This window comes from Abramis brama (genome assembly GCF_963993115.1).
Source record: "Abramis brama genome assembly, chromosome: 2".
Lineage (NCBI taxonomy): Eukaryota > Metazoa > Chordata > Actinopteri > Cypriniformes > Leuciscidae > Abramis > Abramis brama.
This window is the reverse complement of record NC_139964.1, coordinates 59,426,432-59,441,803: the sequence shown is the minus strand read 5'-3', so window position 1 is coordinate 59,441,803 and position 15,372 is coordinate 59,426,432. Positions and strand designations below refer to the sequence as shown.

The following is a 15,372-nucleotide window of genomic DNA, read 5'->3' as shown; positions in this document are numbered from 1 at the left end:
AAAGTACATTTTGGTCTGTTTGTGTAAAATGTGGATCATTGGGGTTTGGGAGAAGGGAGAAATGCCAAATACTAAGACAGGGTTCCTCAAATCCAGCCCTGGAGGTTCACTTTCCTGCAGAGTTTAGCTCAAACCCTGATCAAACACACCTACAGTACCTGTAATCTTAGCAACTGTGAAGACTTTGATTAGCTTTTTCAAGTGTGTTTGATTAGGGCTGGAACTGAACTCTGCAGGGCAGTGGCCCTCCAGGACCGGATTTGAGGAACCCTGAAATTCATATGCATTTTTCAAATCAACTTTTGATAAAAAAAAAATACATGCTGATAACGCAAAAAAATGCTAAACAGCAACATTTTCACTAATAGTCTCAGGCTTTTCGAACCCCACTGTAACATTGTCTTGCAGAATTGCTTTTTGTTTTCCCTGTTTTTAACCGCAGTAAAAAGAAACAAACTGTGCTCTGAGGGGAAATAACTTTAACTTGTACGATCAATGAAAAGCCGCTGACAAGGTCCGAATGGGCACACTGATTAAATCAATACATCGATGAGTATTTTCCAGATTGGATCAGACAGAGAGTATGGATCTCTCAGGAGAAACCTCAAGAGAATGAACTACAGACGCTCATAAGAATTCATTTGGGCTTGTCTGGTCCTTTGAGATGAGTAAATTAATTTAAAAATGGCCCTGACACAGCACAGTTGTGTCTTGAGGGCAGTTTCCTTGAATTATGGGAAGCAGGGAGATTAGCACATATAGCTTATGTCGTAACTAAAGAGGAACAAGCTGGCAGGGATGGCATGCAACTGGGAAGACATTTATGGATATTAGAGACATCAGAAATGTAAGCACGGCTACAAAACAACAGCCGACTGCAAAGGATGCCACGTTTACGCCACTGTAATCCAATTAGACTCTTTTCTGTGATGTGTGTGTTGAGAGAGAGAGACAGTCTAAACCCGTCTGCAAAGACGAATAAGAAATTGAAAAAAAAAGAAAAAACATGAATTATCTGTCTGACTATATGTCAATCTATGTCTGTCTATCTGTCTTACAACCTAGTACATAAGGCCTGAATGAACATTAAACTTCAATTTTTTAAAAGCAACAACAGAGAACCTTCCCTTTTCAAGCTTCTGTTGTTTTTCTGATGTCGTAATTTATTATCGTGGTCGTGCCCTACAGTTAACATTTAGAGGTAACCTCTGTCATTTTTTCCATTACCCATTCGACAAACCCTAACAAACACTGACAGGCAGACGTATAATGAAAATTTAACATACGTCTGAGAGGTAGGAAAATGCTTCCTCCTGTCAGATTCTCTAACAATACAAAGTGACAGCTCGCCTCACTATTATATCTTTTCCTTTTAGCAAACTCAGCCATGTGCTCCACCATCATGTCATAAAGCCATGAGCAAACCCTTGAGGGTGTTTGGGAAACCTTTACATTTTTATGAAGAGCTAAGCTCTACAATCTCTCATGATCCAAAACAAACTCACGAAAGACAAGCATGGAAACATCGCCGACTATGCCTGTTCTTCCCAGTATATTTCACATATAAACATGAAAATCCCAGATCTGCTTCTCCAAATGTTGACAAGCAGGAAAGGGGCTATTTTGTGTAAACTAGTTGCTTTGCATTACATTATCAAATATGATTTTGAAATCTGTTGTTTTCTCTCATTAGAGGTATCTATTATTATTATTATTTATGTATTATTAAAAATCAGCTCTAAATTCAGTCATATCTGTACGCTTCTGTACAACAGATTCTTTTTAATCATCCAGTCATACCTGAATGTATTCCCAACAGCCTGTCTCCATGCAGTTTAACCTTTAAGTTTAATAGATAATCAACAACCCATAGTCTCCCAGTCGTTTGTAACACATAAACACACACGCAAACACAATTTTCTATCATTTATCCACGTCAACGAACTCGCTGGTCTATGGAAAGGCTGTTTAATTCAGTAGCAGCGATAATTACGGGAAAGAATAAGCCACGAGTGAGTTCATCTTGTGAGTCATTTTCAGGGTTAAGAGCTGTGCGCAGTGATATATGGAGACGCTGTGGCAGTGATATAGAGCACCGGTGTGAGAGTTTAATATGCCAGGCACGTTGAGTTACTCTCCTCTCCATGAACTTAGGCGACACTTCAAAGCCATGATTTTGTCATGTCTAAAGAATGTGTCATCGATGTGAGATGGGATCAAAGTTTCTGATTTGTGTGTCTGCAGCTCTGTTTCACAACCTAGCGAGCATCTAGTGCACCATCCTAAAGAGTAAGGAACCTCAAACGTGACTGATTTGGAGCGCTCTATCCATGTGCCACACCAATAGCTCGTCTCACATGAAACGCACTCACAATTGACTCACTGGAGACATTGGCATGAAATTCTAAGCATTAAAATCACAAGTATTGGGTACAATAATATTTTATATATACATTAATTACTATGTAATAACTATAATAACTATTTTTAGTGATACATTGCCAAATTGAATGTGGGTCTGAAGCACTTTTATAAGCAGGTTTCTTTTTATTGGATATTATTCTTACTGTACATTGGCTGGAAGTGTAAAGTGTGATTTTGCAAAGCATTTTATCTGCCGTTTGTCTTTGTCTTTTAAATTATGCAGTACTGCATTTAAAAAGAGTCTACATATCAGAACCACTTATCATGGTTGAATGAAGAAAAAAAAAAGCATAATTTGAAAGAGATTAATTTACCTTGCAGCAAATGTTACTGATGTTATACAGCAAAATTTGAAATCAAATTTTTGTCATACAAAATTTGATTTCAAAATTAAATTAAATTCCAAACTCGCTAAAGCTTCTCTGGTAATATAATGCATTGAAAAAAATGTTTAGATAGGACTGGTCGGTAATTTGTAGACTTTGGATTGTGATTAGACTGTTAACCAAATTTAAATAAATACATAAACAAATAAATATATAAATAAATAAACTAACATTATATAACTGTAAATAAAACACCAATTTATGTAGGCTACCTTTTGCATGAGGCATTTAAAGGCACACTGTGAAACTTTTCAACCTTCATAATATATTTCCAAGACCCTTGTGATCAGGGTTCGAATTATGATTTCATCTTTGTGGGGGTCTCTTAAAAAAAAGAAAGAAAAAAAAGTAGCCTATGAGCAGGCGCGGTAGCTTAATAATGTAATATAAAAATATAAAAATTTGTAAGTACAATACAAATTTAATAAAAAAGCATGGGTAACACAATTAAAATTAAATAGTACATTTGGTTTAATTTGTGAGTTGTGAGAATTTTCACGTGAGTAAATAGATAGATCCGACAGATTCGACCGTGTACTTACAGTGAGGAAAATAAGTATTTGAACACCCTGCTATTTTGCAAGTTCTCCCACTTAGAAATCATGGAGGGGTCTGAAATTGTCATCGTAGGTGCATGTCCACTGTGAGAGACATAATCTAAAAAAAAAAATCCAGAAATCACAATAGGCTATATGATTTTTTAACTATTTATTTGTATGATACAGCTGCAAATAAGTATTTGAACACCTGAGAAAGTCAATGTTAATATTTGGTACAGTAGCCTTTGTTTGCAATTACAGAGGTCAAACGTTTCCTGTAGTTTTTCACCAGGTTTGCACACACTGCAGGAGGGATTTTGGCCCACTCCTCCACACAGATCTTCTCTAGATCAGTCAGGTTTCTGGGCTGTCGCTGAGAAACACGGAGTTTGAGCTCCCTCCAAAGATTCTCTATTGGGTTTAGGTCTGGAGACTGGCTAGGCCACGCCAGAACCTTGATATGCTTCTTACAGAGCCACTCCTTGGTTATCCTGGCTGTGTGCTTCGGGTCATTGTCATGTTGGAAGACCCAGCCTCGACCCATCTTCAATGCTCTAACTGAGGGAAGGAGGTTGTTCCCCAAAATCTCGCAATACATGGCCCCGGTCATCCTCTCCTTAATACAGTGCAGTCGCCCTGTCCCATGTGCAGAAAAACACCCCCAAAGCATGATGCTACCACCCCCATGCTTCACAGTAGGGATGGTGTTCTTGGGATGGTACTCATCATTCTTCTTCCTCCAAACACGTTTAGTGGAATTATGACCAAAAAGTTCTATTTTGGTCTCATCTGACCACATGACTTTCTCCCATGACTCCTCTGGATCATCCAAATGGTCATTGGCAAACTTAAGACGGGCCTTGACATGTGCTGGTTTAAGCAGGGGAACCTTCCGTGCCATGCATGATTTCAAACCATGACGTCTTAGTGTATTACCAACAGTAACCTTGGAAACGGTGGTCCCAGCTCTTTTCAGGTCATTGACCAGCTCCTCCCGTGTAGTTCTGGGCTGATTTCTCACCTTTCTTAGGATCATTGAGACCCCACGAGGTGAGATCTTGCATGGAGCCCCAGTCCGAGGGAGATTGACAGTCATGTTTAGCTTCTTCCATTTTCTAATGATTGCTCCAACAGTGGACCTTTTTTCACCAAGCTGCTTGGCAATTTCCCCGTAGCCCTTTCCAGCCTTGTGGAGGTGTACAATTTTGTCTCTAGTGTCTTTGGACAGCTCTTTGGTCTTGGCCATGTTAGTAGTTGGATTCTTACTGATTGTATGGGGTGGACAGGTGTCTTTATGCAGCTAATGACCTCAAACAGGTGCATCTAATTTAGGATAATAAATGGAGTGGAGGTGGACATTTTAAAGGCAGACTAACAGGGTCAGAATTCTAGCTGATAGAGAGGTGTTCAAATACTTATTTGCAGCTGTATCATACAAATAAATAGTTAAAAAATCATATATTGTGATTTCTGGATTTTTTTTTTTAGATTATGTCTCTCACAGTGGACATGCACCTACGATGACAATTTCAGACCCCTCCATGATTTCCAAGTGGGAGAACTTGCAAAATAGCAGGGTGTTCAAATACTTATTTTCCTCACTGTAAGTGGTCCAGTGGTAGAACATTTGCTAAACGCGTCAGAGGTTCTGGGTTCGAATCCGCACTCATATAAGCTTCTTTTTTTTTTTCATCAAATCCGATTATGTTTATAAGTGGTTCTATATCAGGCAGAGACACGTTTGTGTGCATTTTGTTTTGTAATTTTACTGGAACGAATAGAGAGTCTCCACAACGGATTGAAGCGCGCCCGAGTGAAGACTGTGCGCGAGCCACAAACAAACACAGTATCCGCGCCAATGATCGCAGCGGCACTTTTATCACTTGATTTAAGCATAAGGATGTACCGTAGTGTGATGACGATCCGAGATCCCGCGAGATCCATGTGTTTGGCATCTTGTCCTATCTTTTAAGTCATGCTACAGTAGTCTGAAGGAAAAAGTGCTTTATTTGTAATTTAAAATAATGGTGCTGATGATTTTTAGAGACCCCCACAGGTGTATGATTTTACTGCTTTCATGGGAGCTCATCCTCTCTCTATGGGAGCTCAGCTCCCACTGGCTCCCACGTAATTCGAACCATGCTTGTGATGGTACATCGACTTACAATAGGTTGAATGACACGTCTGCCATAGCCTGACGGGGTCTGTATCGCTTTTACTGGCACTATGTAACTTCGGGGTTCGGGTAGTTACCAGAGCACAAAAAGAACTACAAAATTCGACTGCTTTACGGCATACGTCACTTCCCCCACCACTTCGTCAAATTTGGACGTGAGAGGCCAACCAGCGTTTGTTTTCGGCTTTCGTGCGTATGTTTTTGTCATGGGGGCTGTTTACACCTGGCCACTTCATGCGTTTTCTCAGATGGAATAGCTATCCAAACGTGAAAAGACCAGGTGTAAATGCCCTCCGAAACGCATTCAAGACGGATTTGAATCCGATCGCTCAAACCACTTCAGGAGGAAGTCTGGCCGCATTCCAGACGAAACTGGACAAGTGTAAATGCATCTGGTTGTTGAAACCACATATGTAAATTGTACTCCTCTCAAAAATGCTAAAAATAAAAACGTGTGAGAGCGTGTTATAGGCTATATGTTATAGACAGATATGACGACGCTACTGGAACACGCATCACCGCAGATGAGCAACTGAGCATAGTCATCAAGAGAACGTGCAAACTATCGCAAATCAAAGTGAAAGTAAGTCGCAGACGCTTAACACACAATCATCATCAATAAAAGTAAAGAAATGAAATGATCTTACCAGGGCTGTTGCAGCTCTCTCTTATTGCGGTCTTTGATTTTGAAATTTTAGCTGATGATCAATAAAATGCTGTTCATATCTGTTGCTTTCGGTGACGTGCACTCCATTAAATCTGCATACAGCGCGGGAATTGAAGATCGGATTTAAATCCGTTTCGCAAAAACACATTTATGTGACCAGTTGTAAATGGAATTGTTTTGATAAATCAGATAGCTGTCCGATCTGAGAAAACGCATGAAGTGGCCAGTAAATAAATCTCTTATTTGTAAACTTGTTTGCATTCTATGTTGTATGTTGTTGCGCTTGCTTGTAGTATGTTTTTTTATATGCTGTTCATTCATTTATTGCTGATAATTAGACCAGTCCAATAATTTCCACATATGTCTAGCTAGCTTTCGATTATCAGAGCTGTTAACAGACTTGCTAAAAAAACACTCGTTTCTCTTACGTGTTTTTTGCGTTATGTTTTATTGCCTAGCTTGCCTCACGAACTAGTTTGCCAGCTGAACTCAGGTGTTGTGAGGTGTATTTATCACGTAGTCCTGAGGGATATCAGACGACGCTGTTGATGTTGATTCTTGCGATTATCATGAGAACAGTTTTTAATATCTCACATAATTATCAGGACATAAATAAGCCTAACGTAGAGGTTGTAAATAGTGTAAACAAGTACAATTTGCAAACTATTATGATAAATTGCAATAATCATGTCTTCGGAGTCTATCTGTGCCTATTCCATGCCCGATGCAGGTACCAGTGTACAGGGTGGGTGGAGGGGTATTTACGACAGTGCAAGTATTCCATAGCGACTCTAGGGGTCGCTGTTTGACAAAAACACAATTCCTTCACAGTGTGCCTTTAAAAAAAGATACATTTTGAAATCAGGCGGACCAATAATTTAAACGTTAGATGTAACAATGTCTCCAAAGCATTTTTGTCATGACCAAAACAGTACAGTACATTCAGCATTTCCAACAATAGCACACTATTCTTGCTAAAGAGCACTGGCAGTTTCAGTGATGAGCTCTGATTTGATATAAACCACGTAAGCAGCTTGTATGAGTCTGGGCTTTGATGGAGGTGACTTCAGCTGCTCCGTCATAGCAAAGCCAGACAGCATAAGCCACCAGACACCCTGCAAATCTATTAGATTTATTATCTTCTCACTAAGTAAATCTGACCTTCTCCCTTTGTCCTTTTTTCTCTTTTTCCTTCTTCCTCTCCCACTCTTTCACTGTTTTTTACCACTGTACCTTTTGAAGAATCTATGCTTTGCTTGGTGCTAATAAGTCTGTTTTATCTTCTTCAAGTCCTGAATGATGCCCAAGGGCCACAATGACAAAATAAGTAAGAGGAATCAAGGATAAGAGGTCTGGAGAACTTATCACACACGTTGTTACTCTTTGTCCTTCAAGAACTCTTTCTGAATGCTTTAGCATCCTTAAGGGTGCACTGTACTATAAAGATGTAATATTTAAGGAAACCAAATATTTTATGAAACTTTCCGATAATTTATTAATCATTCTATAATGACAAATTGCTAAAAGCATTACGATCCACTGTTTTTGGAGACCTGTGAGCGGTCCAGTAAACACACACCTGTATTTGCTAAGTCCCAAATCTGTTTGTCTTATGTAATGCACCATTAAGCGATGTAATCTTATTTTAGAGACTAGGTCACTCACTTATAATCAAGGGTTTGAAAGGTTGGACCCTGATGGGTCCTGTGCAATTTCATTACAACCATGGAGATGAAAAACTGGGGACAAGGTTAAATTGATCCCTGGAGACATTAGCCCAAATGAACCCTGCATGGCTTACAAACTCAAAACGTCTCTCATATACCAACTAACTGAATGTTATAAAGTAACGATTTTTTTCTGTTACCTCCTAATAGTGTTGCTTGCACCAATTTCCTTTTTTTCCCCCTGAGCTAACCTTGAGGCAATGTGCATGGACAGTCCAAACCCTATACTTGCCTCCCTTTGGTTTCCACTCAAAACAGCACCTGAACGAGTGTATAAACCGTTGGTCACACTCCTCAGCGCTCAGACATGGCCAGATATTAAGGTATATGCACACACATCCCATGTCTGTACTAAAATATACTAAAATATGCCACTGACCCATCTCATCTGACCCTCATATCCAAACCAGCTTTATTTCATAATTTATGTGTTTTTTTTAATTTTTTTTATTTCTATTCATAATTTCTTCTTTTTTTTCTGAACTTGAAACAGCATGTTCTCACAGATATACAAGAAAAGTTAACAGGGGAGCAAATACATAGTAAACAGAGATTAAGGAAATAATTAAAAAAGGGGTGGGGTGGGGAAATGAAAAGAAATATCTGGTTGGTACCTTTGTAATACACTGACAACCACCAAAAACAGGTGGTGATGATGAGAAAGTCAAATTATGAATCAAAGCTCATCACAAGCAGCTTTTCCACAAACTGAAAGGACAAATACTAATATAAAGAAGGTGTACAGAGTCATTCACACAAAAACTCAAAACCATCATGGTAACACACAACATAAAAAACAACGCAGTAAACATTAATTTAACAACATTATATGTAACATGAAACCCTAATGTACATAACTGATTAGAAAAATCTAAGAAGAGACAGTTATTTCAACGAAAATACATCAAATATGAAGTGTCACAGGGAATTCGGGGAATGTCAATTTAGGTTTTTTTTCTCTGTAAATTATACAATGACTTATTCTTTTTCACTTCCAAAACTGGTTAATTTAACAGTACACTGTAAAATGAAGATCTTTTACTTACTAAATATATTACGTAAACGTTCTGTTAACCAATTAACAGACTTTCACCGTAGTATTTTTACAGTCTTTTACTATTACAGTCCTTTACCGTTTATCATTTCACGATAATTTATCGTATTTACAGTGGTTTGTTGGTCATTGTTATGTACTATTCTTGAAATTGCGCTCCATCTTGCCTAAAAATAAACTTTTTTTTTCACAGGATGAATTTTGAGTGTTTCATTTTTTTAATGATACCAAATTGATTACTAAAATATGTGATAAGGGGAAAAAAGGCAATAAAAAACGTGTCAAATGTCCCACTACTTGGACACTGACAGCTAACAGGCAATAACATTTTACAACATAATTTCTGCATTAATAATGTCTGTATATGCACCTTTTGTGATATATATCACTTCAGTTCCAGCTTCTGTGCCGCAGTGTAAAGTTGACATGCATTAATTCATGCCAAAAAGAATTATCTTTGTTTACATAACCATTACCATCTAAAAAGCTGCACTCAAACCAACACTGCATTATGCTCTTTTAGGATAACTCTTTTAAGATGATGGAACCCAAATACTATACAAGACACACAATTACAATACAATCTAATGATGTTAGACCCTATTAACTAAACGGAACATAAATGTTACAGCAACTATCATTTGAATCCTTGGTGACAACTGCCTGTGAAATATTACTAGCTTCCCCAAATCATTAATGATATGCATTAAAAAATGCTTAATTTATTTTACAGACCAAACTGTTTTGCCCACACCAATTTCTTTTCCCACAGCTCCCTTGAGGCAATGAGCATGGACAATCTATTGGGACAAAACCTGTCTACTTCCTAACCTCTGTTTCCACACGTGACAGCGCCTGGAACGAGTGTATGAATCTTTGATCACACTCTATAGCCCTCAGAGAGCAGCGCCAGCGAGTATCAATAATTATCCTGCAGAAAGCTGTGCCTCGCTACTTAGCAAGTCTTAGATGCATTAATGCATGCAAAAAATATATATATATATTTTTTTTTTTTTTACATAACCATTATAATCTGGCATTTTGAACAGATACAGACTGATAATCAGTTTGACCAGTATTTGTCCTGATAAGAAGAGAAGAATTTTGTCCAGAGAAGTGAGAATTGTGTAGTTTAATATTCAGACAGCCCTAAACCATCTAGATCACAAATCAACTGAATATCATGAAAATAATAATAATAATACATTATTCAGAAGGCATACCATTTGTGTTGTTGTATTATAATAATTATGTGTCATAAAGCAGGAAAAAATAATAGTTACAAATCTGTAATGCCTATTGGTAATTGGACAATAATAATAAATAATCTGTATTGATATCGTTATTAAAAAGCAATACCGTGCGATCTCGAAGTTGAACTCAGACCAACACTGCAGCATTAAGCATCCATGCAGTAATCAGGATCGTTTAAGATGATGGAAGACCAATACATCATTACAAGATAATATCTAAGTTGTTAGAAGACCCTTTAAGTAAACAGAACATAAATATTGTGATAACTCTTATCGAATGAACTGGTCTCAATTGGCTGTCAAATCTCAAGAAGCTTCCCCAATTGACTAAAACCCGGTTGAAAACGCTTAATTTAGGTACTTTGCAGACCAGGTTTCCGTGGCCAGTTTTGTGATGTCCATTTTTGTTGATCAAGCGCACGCACTGACACCTGCATAGGTACGAAGGCGCTTGTGCGCTTTCACTTTTGCGACGCATCAAATGGGAATGCAACCCCCGTATCGCTTACCTGATGCGTCTTACTATGTGGATATTCAATCGCACCTCGTATTAAACAAGGGGTCTCTGAGGAGGGTGTTCCGTGGTCCTCTTATGTGGCAGGAGAGTCTGGAATACTATTTATCTTTGGCGTCCTCGCATCCTCATATTCCCCATTTAGAGCCAGTGGAACGCGTGCGGCGAATGTACAAGCCTCTGTTCTTTCCTCTATTTTTTTTCTCACTCTCTCACACATGCATTAACACGCACAGCACACACGCCCCAGTGGGCTCTCCACGCGTAAACGCCATGAGGAGCATCCCTGACTCCAATGCGCATTTCATCCCTCCTGATTTTAGTGTATTCAAACCAGCGCAGTTCTTACGGCACAGAAATATTAAGGTTTGGCCAACAAGAAAGACTGTTTAACTCACATTGCCGACGGACGCTAGATACAGGTGGTTTTGCAAATCTCCGACGTCTTCTTCCAAAAGTGCGGAGCGAGGAATATTTCAAAAGAACAAGTGCGTCTCGCGCTCGTATGGCGGCATCTTGTCTTCATATTGGGCTTCGCGGCAGCAGCAAAGATTCCAGCGTTCGCGCGCTGCGGTTGTCATGGTGTCAGACTGAGGGATGCTGCCGTGGCGCTTGATTCGTGACATCACACAACCGTTAGAATTGCTACAAGTTTTCTTTTATTGGTTAACAACACTTACGGGGTTTCCCTTCTTATAATTTAACTCTTAAATGTTGGAGATAGAGATGATTTTACTGCCATATTAAACCTTCTAAAAATGGGAATGATTCTGTTAGAGGAATCTTAGAATGAAAATTCTGTAATTTTTTTCAGCCGTCATTCCAAATCCATATGCATTTTCTTCTGTAGAATGCAAAAGGAGATGTTCTGAGGAATGTTTTTGCTGCATTTTTCTCTCCACAAAAGCATATCGTAACCAGATGCGTATTACCAGTCAAATGAACACCAAAAAACAGTATGTTACAGTATGTTCCATGACAATTAAAGCCATACAATATAAAAATTATATAATTAGACTATACAGACTCTAAAATATTACATGTTAACCAGTTATCTTATAAAACATTTTAAAGAACAGCAAATGTAAATTTAGGCTACTGTAAAATAATGTATAATTTAATTGCTATGATTTTGAATTGCAGGAATTGTTCACTCAAAAATGAAAATTCTGTGATCACTTTAGATTAGGGTCTAATTCTCATTATTAACTAACTATTAAAGTCCCCCCTATAATTGTAGCCCTTAAAATTCATTGTTTATCACCAAAATGACATATTTAAATGTTTTTTGTTGTTGTTGTTGTTGTTGTTGTTGAAAACAATTCTTCATGCCTTAAAATAGCTTGAATGTAACTCTACACCCTTGCCTCATTTAGTATACCGCTTCTATGAATATGCAAATTAGCTTCGCCTCCACTCACTCACGCCAGCTCAGAGATCCACTCGTTGACGATCACACGTTGATGTGATTGGTTACAAGGTAGTTCGTGACGTCAGAAACACCAGCGATTTCAAAACACATTTTTGAGACTGTCTTTGTTCACTGGAGTTTTAAGGAGAAAATACTCAGCAATGGTGTTGACTTATGAATTTGTCTTAAAGCATATTAAAAACACTACATAGACATATAAACAACATTAAAAGCTTGATTTTAACCTCAGGGGGACTTTAATTATGACTTTTGCCTCAATAAACTCCTAATTACTGCTTATTAATTGTTAGTAAGGTTGTTGTTAAGTTTAGGTGGGTAGGATTAAGGGATGTAGAATATGGTCATAAGGCATAAATATGTGGTTTATAAGAATTAATAAACAGCCAATATCATACACTAGAAAAATGATTTTTATCGTAAGTGGTTGCATTCAATTGATTTTATCTACATTTAAACAAATGCATTAAGTTGAACTTAATCAAATTCAATTGAATGCAACCACTTACAATAATTTTTTTTATTAATTTCAACGAATATTTTTTTCAGTGTTAGTAATATCCATGCTAATAAGCAATAATGAGAATTGGACCCTAATCTGTTCTTTACCATTCCATAAATAGAATAGTGACAAGGGGGTGTCAAACTCCACAAAGGATACATTTGCATCATAATAGAAGTCCATATGACTTGTGCTATAGAGATCCTAAGAATTCTCAATTGTGTCATTCACTCAAAATTCTGCTGTAGTTATAAGATCTGCAAATTCAATGTGCTGATTGTTCAGCATCAAATACTCAACACTAAACACCGAAATGGCAACTGATCACCCTGTATAAATATGTGGATGAATGCCAATAAGGCTGCCGTCAACAAATACTGCTAAATATCTCTTCACTTTGACTTGCCTGTAATTGGGAGCGGAATCAGAGAAGTAACAGCACCCGTTCTTACTCTCCAATGTGTGAGTCAGTGATGTGTTTGGACAGAGCTTTGGAAATTTATGTCCCTGGGTATTGACTGGTGGTTCTTCTAGCCGCCTCGAGGCATAGATGTGATTCACAATAGTTGTTTTGCCTTTATTAGCTGAAAACATGAACACAAGAGAAACATTACAGAGTCCCGCTGTGATCTTACACTCATCACCATTAAATCATTAAATACACACCTCCTCTCAGCTCAATCCATCATCAAAGGAACATTTCCCTAAACTTGTCAGATGAATCTCTGTCCCCATCACATAATCTACATCTTTCTCTTGAATGAAAACAAATGAAGTAAGAAAATAAATGCTTTTTTCCATGTTGGGATCTCCAAAGAACCTTTTAGTGAAAGTTCACTAAAAAAAACATGTTTTTCTTGTGAACATTTTAATAATCTAAAGAACCTTTTTTCCACCATAAAGAATAAATCCATGGATGTTAACGGGGTGGTTGGTTATGATTTCACTTTTTTAACTTGAGTTAGCGTGTAATGTAGCTGTTTGAGCATAAACAACATCTGCAAAGTTATACGCTCAAAGTTCAAAGCAAAGGGAGATATTTTCTTTTACAGAAATCCCTTTTTAAGGACTACAAGAAATGGCTGGTATGCTAATCAATTACTTAAAGATAGTTAACTCCATATCAGCTACATAAATTCATCAACTAACCATTCAGAAATGTCCTGTTGCATTCTACTGTACATGTTGTCACTTCTTCTTGACTTGAGTCTCTCCATCTTCTTCCGGTTTGAACATGAAAGGCTAAAAGTTTTAGAAAATTCTGTGTCTGTGTGAGGTAATTCTGAGCTGATAATGTTGTGGCCAATTCTCAGTCTCTGGTTCAGATCTTCAAAATCAGGTTCAGGTCTCAGAAGAAATCTTTCAGAGTCGAAGTTTCAGGTCTCAGAAGAATTAACTTTATTGAGCAGTTCAACAAAGTGAGATGGTAGCTAGGCATCTGATCTAACAAAGGATTTCATATAGGTTTTATACCTTTTCTCTCAACATTTGGTGTCCAATTACCCCACTTGGTGTCCAATTATCTTTCATACAGTTATCTTATTTTCTTTGCTCCTCCTTGTCACTTCACCACGATTAGAAACACCTGCATTAATGTCCAGTTTCTATTGGTGGCCATACTGGCGCATGCGCTTTATTAAATATGATTTCATATATGGCTTGTTGGGTACTTTTCCACTCTTCTCTCCGCATTACCTTTCACCCAGTTTTTGTCCTTACATGCACTTTTGACAGGTTCAGTGTTTCCCATCATTTTGTTCCCTTTGACCTGTTCTTCCTGCTTCCCATAATTTTAGGCCTCCCCTATTTTAGGCCTAGTTTCCTTTAATATTCATACATTTGGATTGGACTCACGTATGAGACAAATAAAATTCTCCAACATGGACTCATGTATGAAATTCTCCAACAATAACACATGAGGTATTGAAGCTCCGCCCTCTGTGCCGGGAGCAGCAGCTCATTTGCATTTAAAGGGACACAAACACAAAACTGTACGTTTTTGCTCACCCTCAAAAAGTGACAATTTTAACATGTTATAAAAAATATCTGTGGGGTATTTTGAGCTAAAACTTCACATACACACTCTGGGGGCATCAGAGACTTATTTTACATATTGTGAAAAGGGCATTATAGGACCCTTTTCAAGGTTCTTCAGATGCCAATAAAGAACCAAAGTGTAACAGGGCTTTAGCGAAAACTACAGATTATACTTCTGCATTTTCTGCATTCCCACCCACGGACAGTCGGATCAACAGAGGGATATTAGCAGAACAGTTATTGTAAGGGTAGGTTTATCACTGAAAATTGTATTGTACTACTCTTTAAACAGCATTATTGTACAAATGGGACACTGGCAACATCTTTCTTACCTGCACACAACAGAGTTTTGCTTTGTGGGGTTGGGCGGAACTGACAGAATGGCCATTTCTTTTAGTTTTTTCCCCTCCGTTTGGCATAAATGGCTGTGTTCGTGGTCATCCAGTTAGAAATGTCGCGCCATTTTCTCCGTATTTACGATTCTTTGCAGCCTTTAGCCACTGCTTACAAAGCGCTGCATCCTTCACCGGAAACCGAAAGAAACTCATTTAGGTTAACATTTAGGCTATCTTTGAATCATTATGAATAAAGTTTGCTAAGAAGTATTTCCTATAAAGCAAGGCAGTATTTGACATTATGCATTATGGGTGTTGAAGCTAATTTG

The 15,372-nt window shown here is 37.9% G+C and overlaps 1 protein-coding gene across 1 annotated transcript in view; it reads right to left on the bottom strand.

The window, feature by feature from the left end:
* Positions 1-11,164, bottom strand: part of trpc5a (transient receptor potential cation channel, subfamily C, member 5a) — a 70,485-nt gene extending 59,321 nt beyond the window's left edge. The window contains exon 1 of the mRNA XM_084090717.1: positions 11,139-11,164. The gene's annotated coding sequence lies outside the window, so the exon portion shown is untranslated. The remainder of the gene's footprint in view (positions 1-11,138) is intronic.
* Between the last annotated feature and the right edge of the window lie 4,208 nt (positions 11,165-15,372).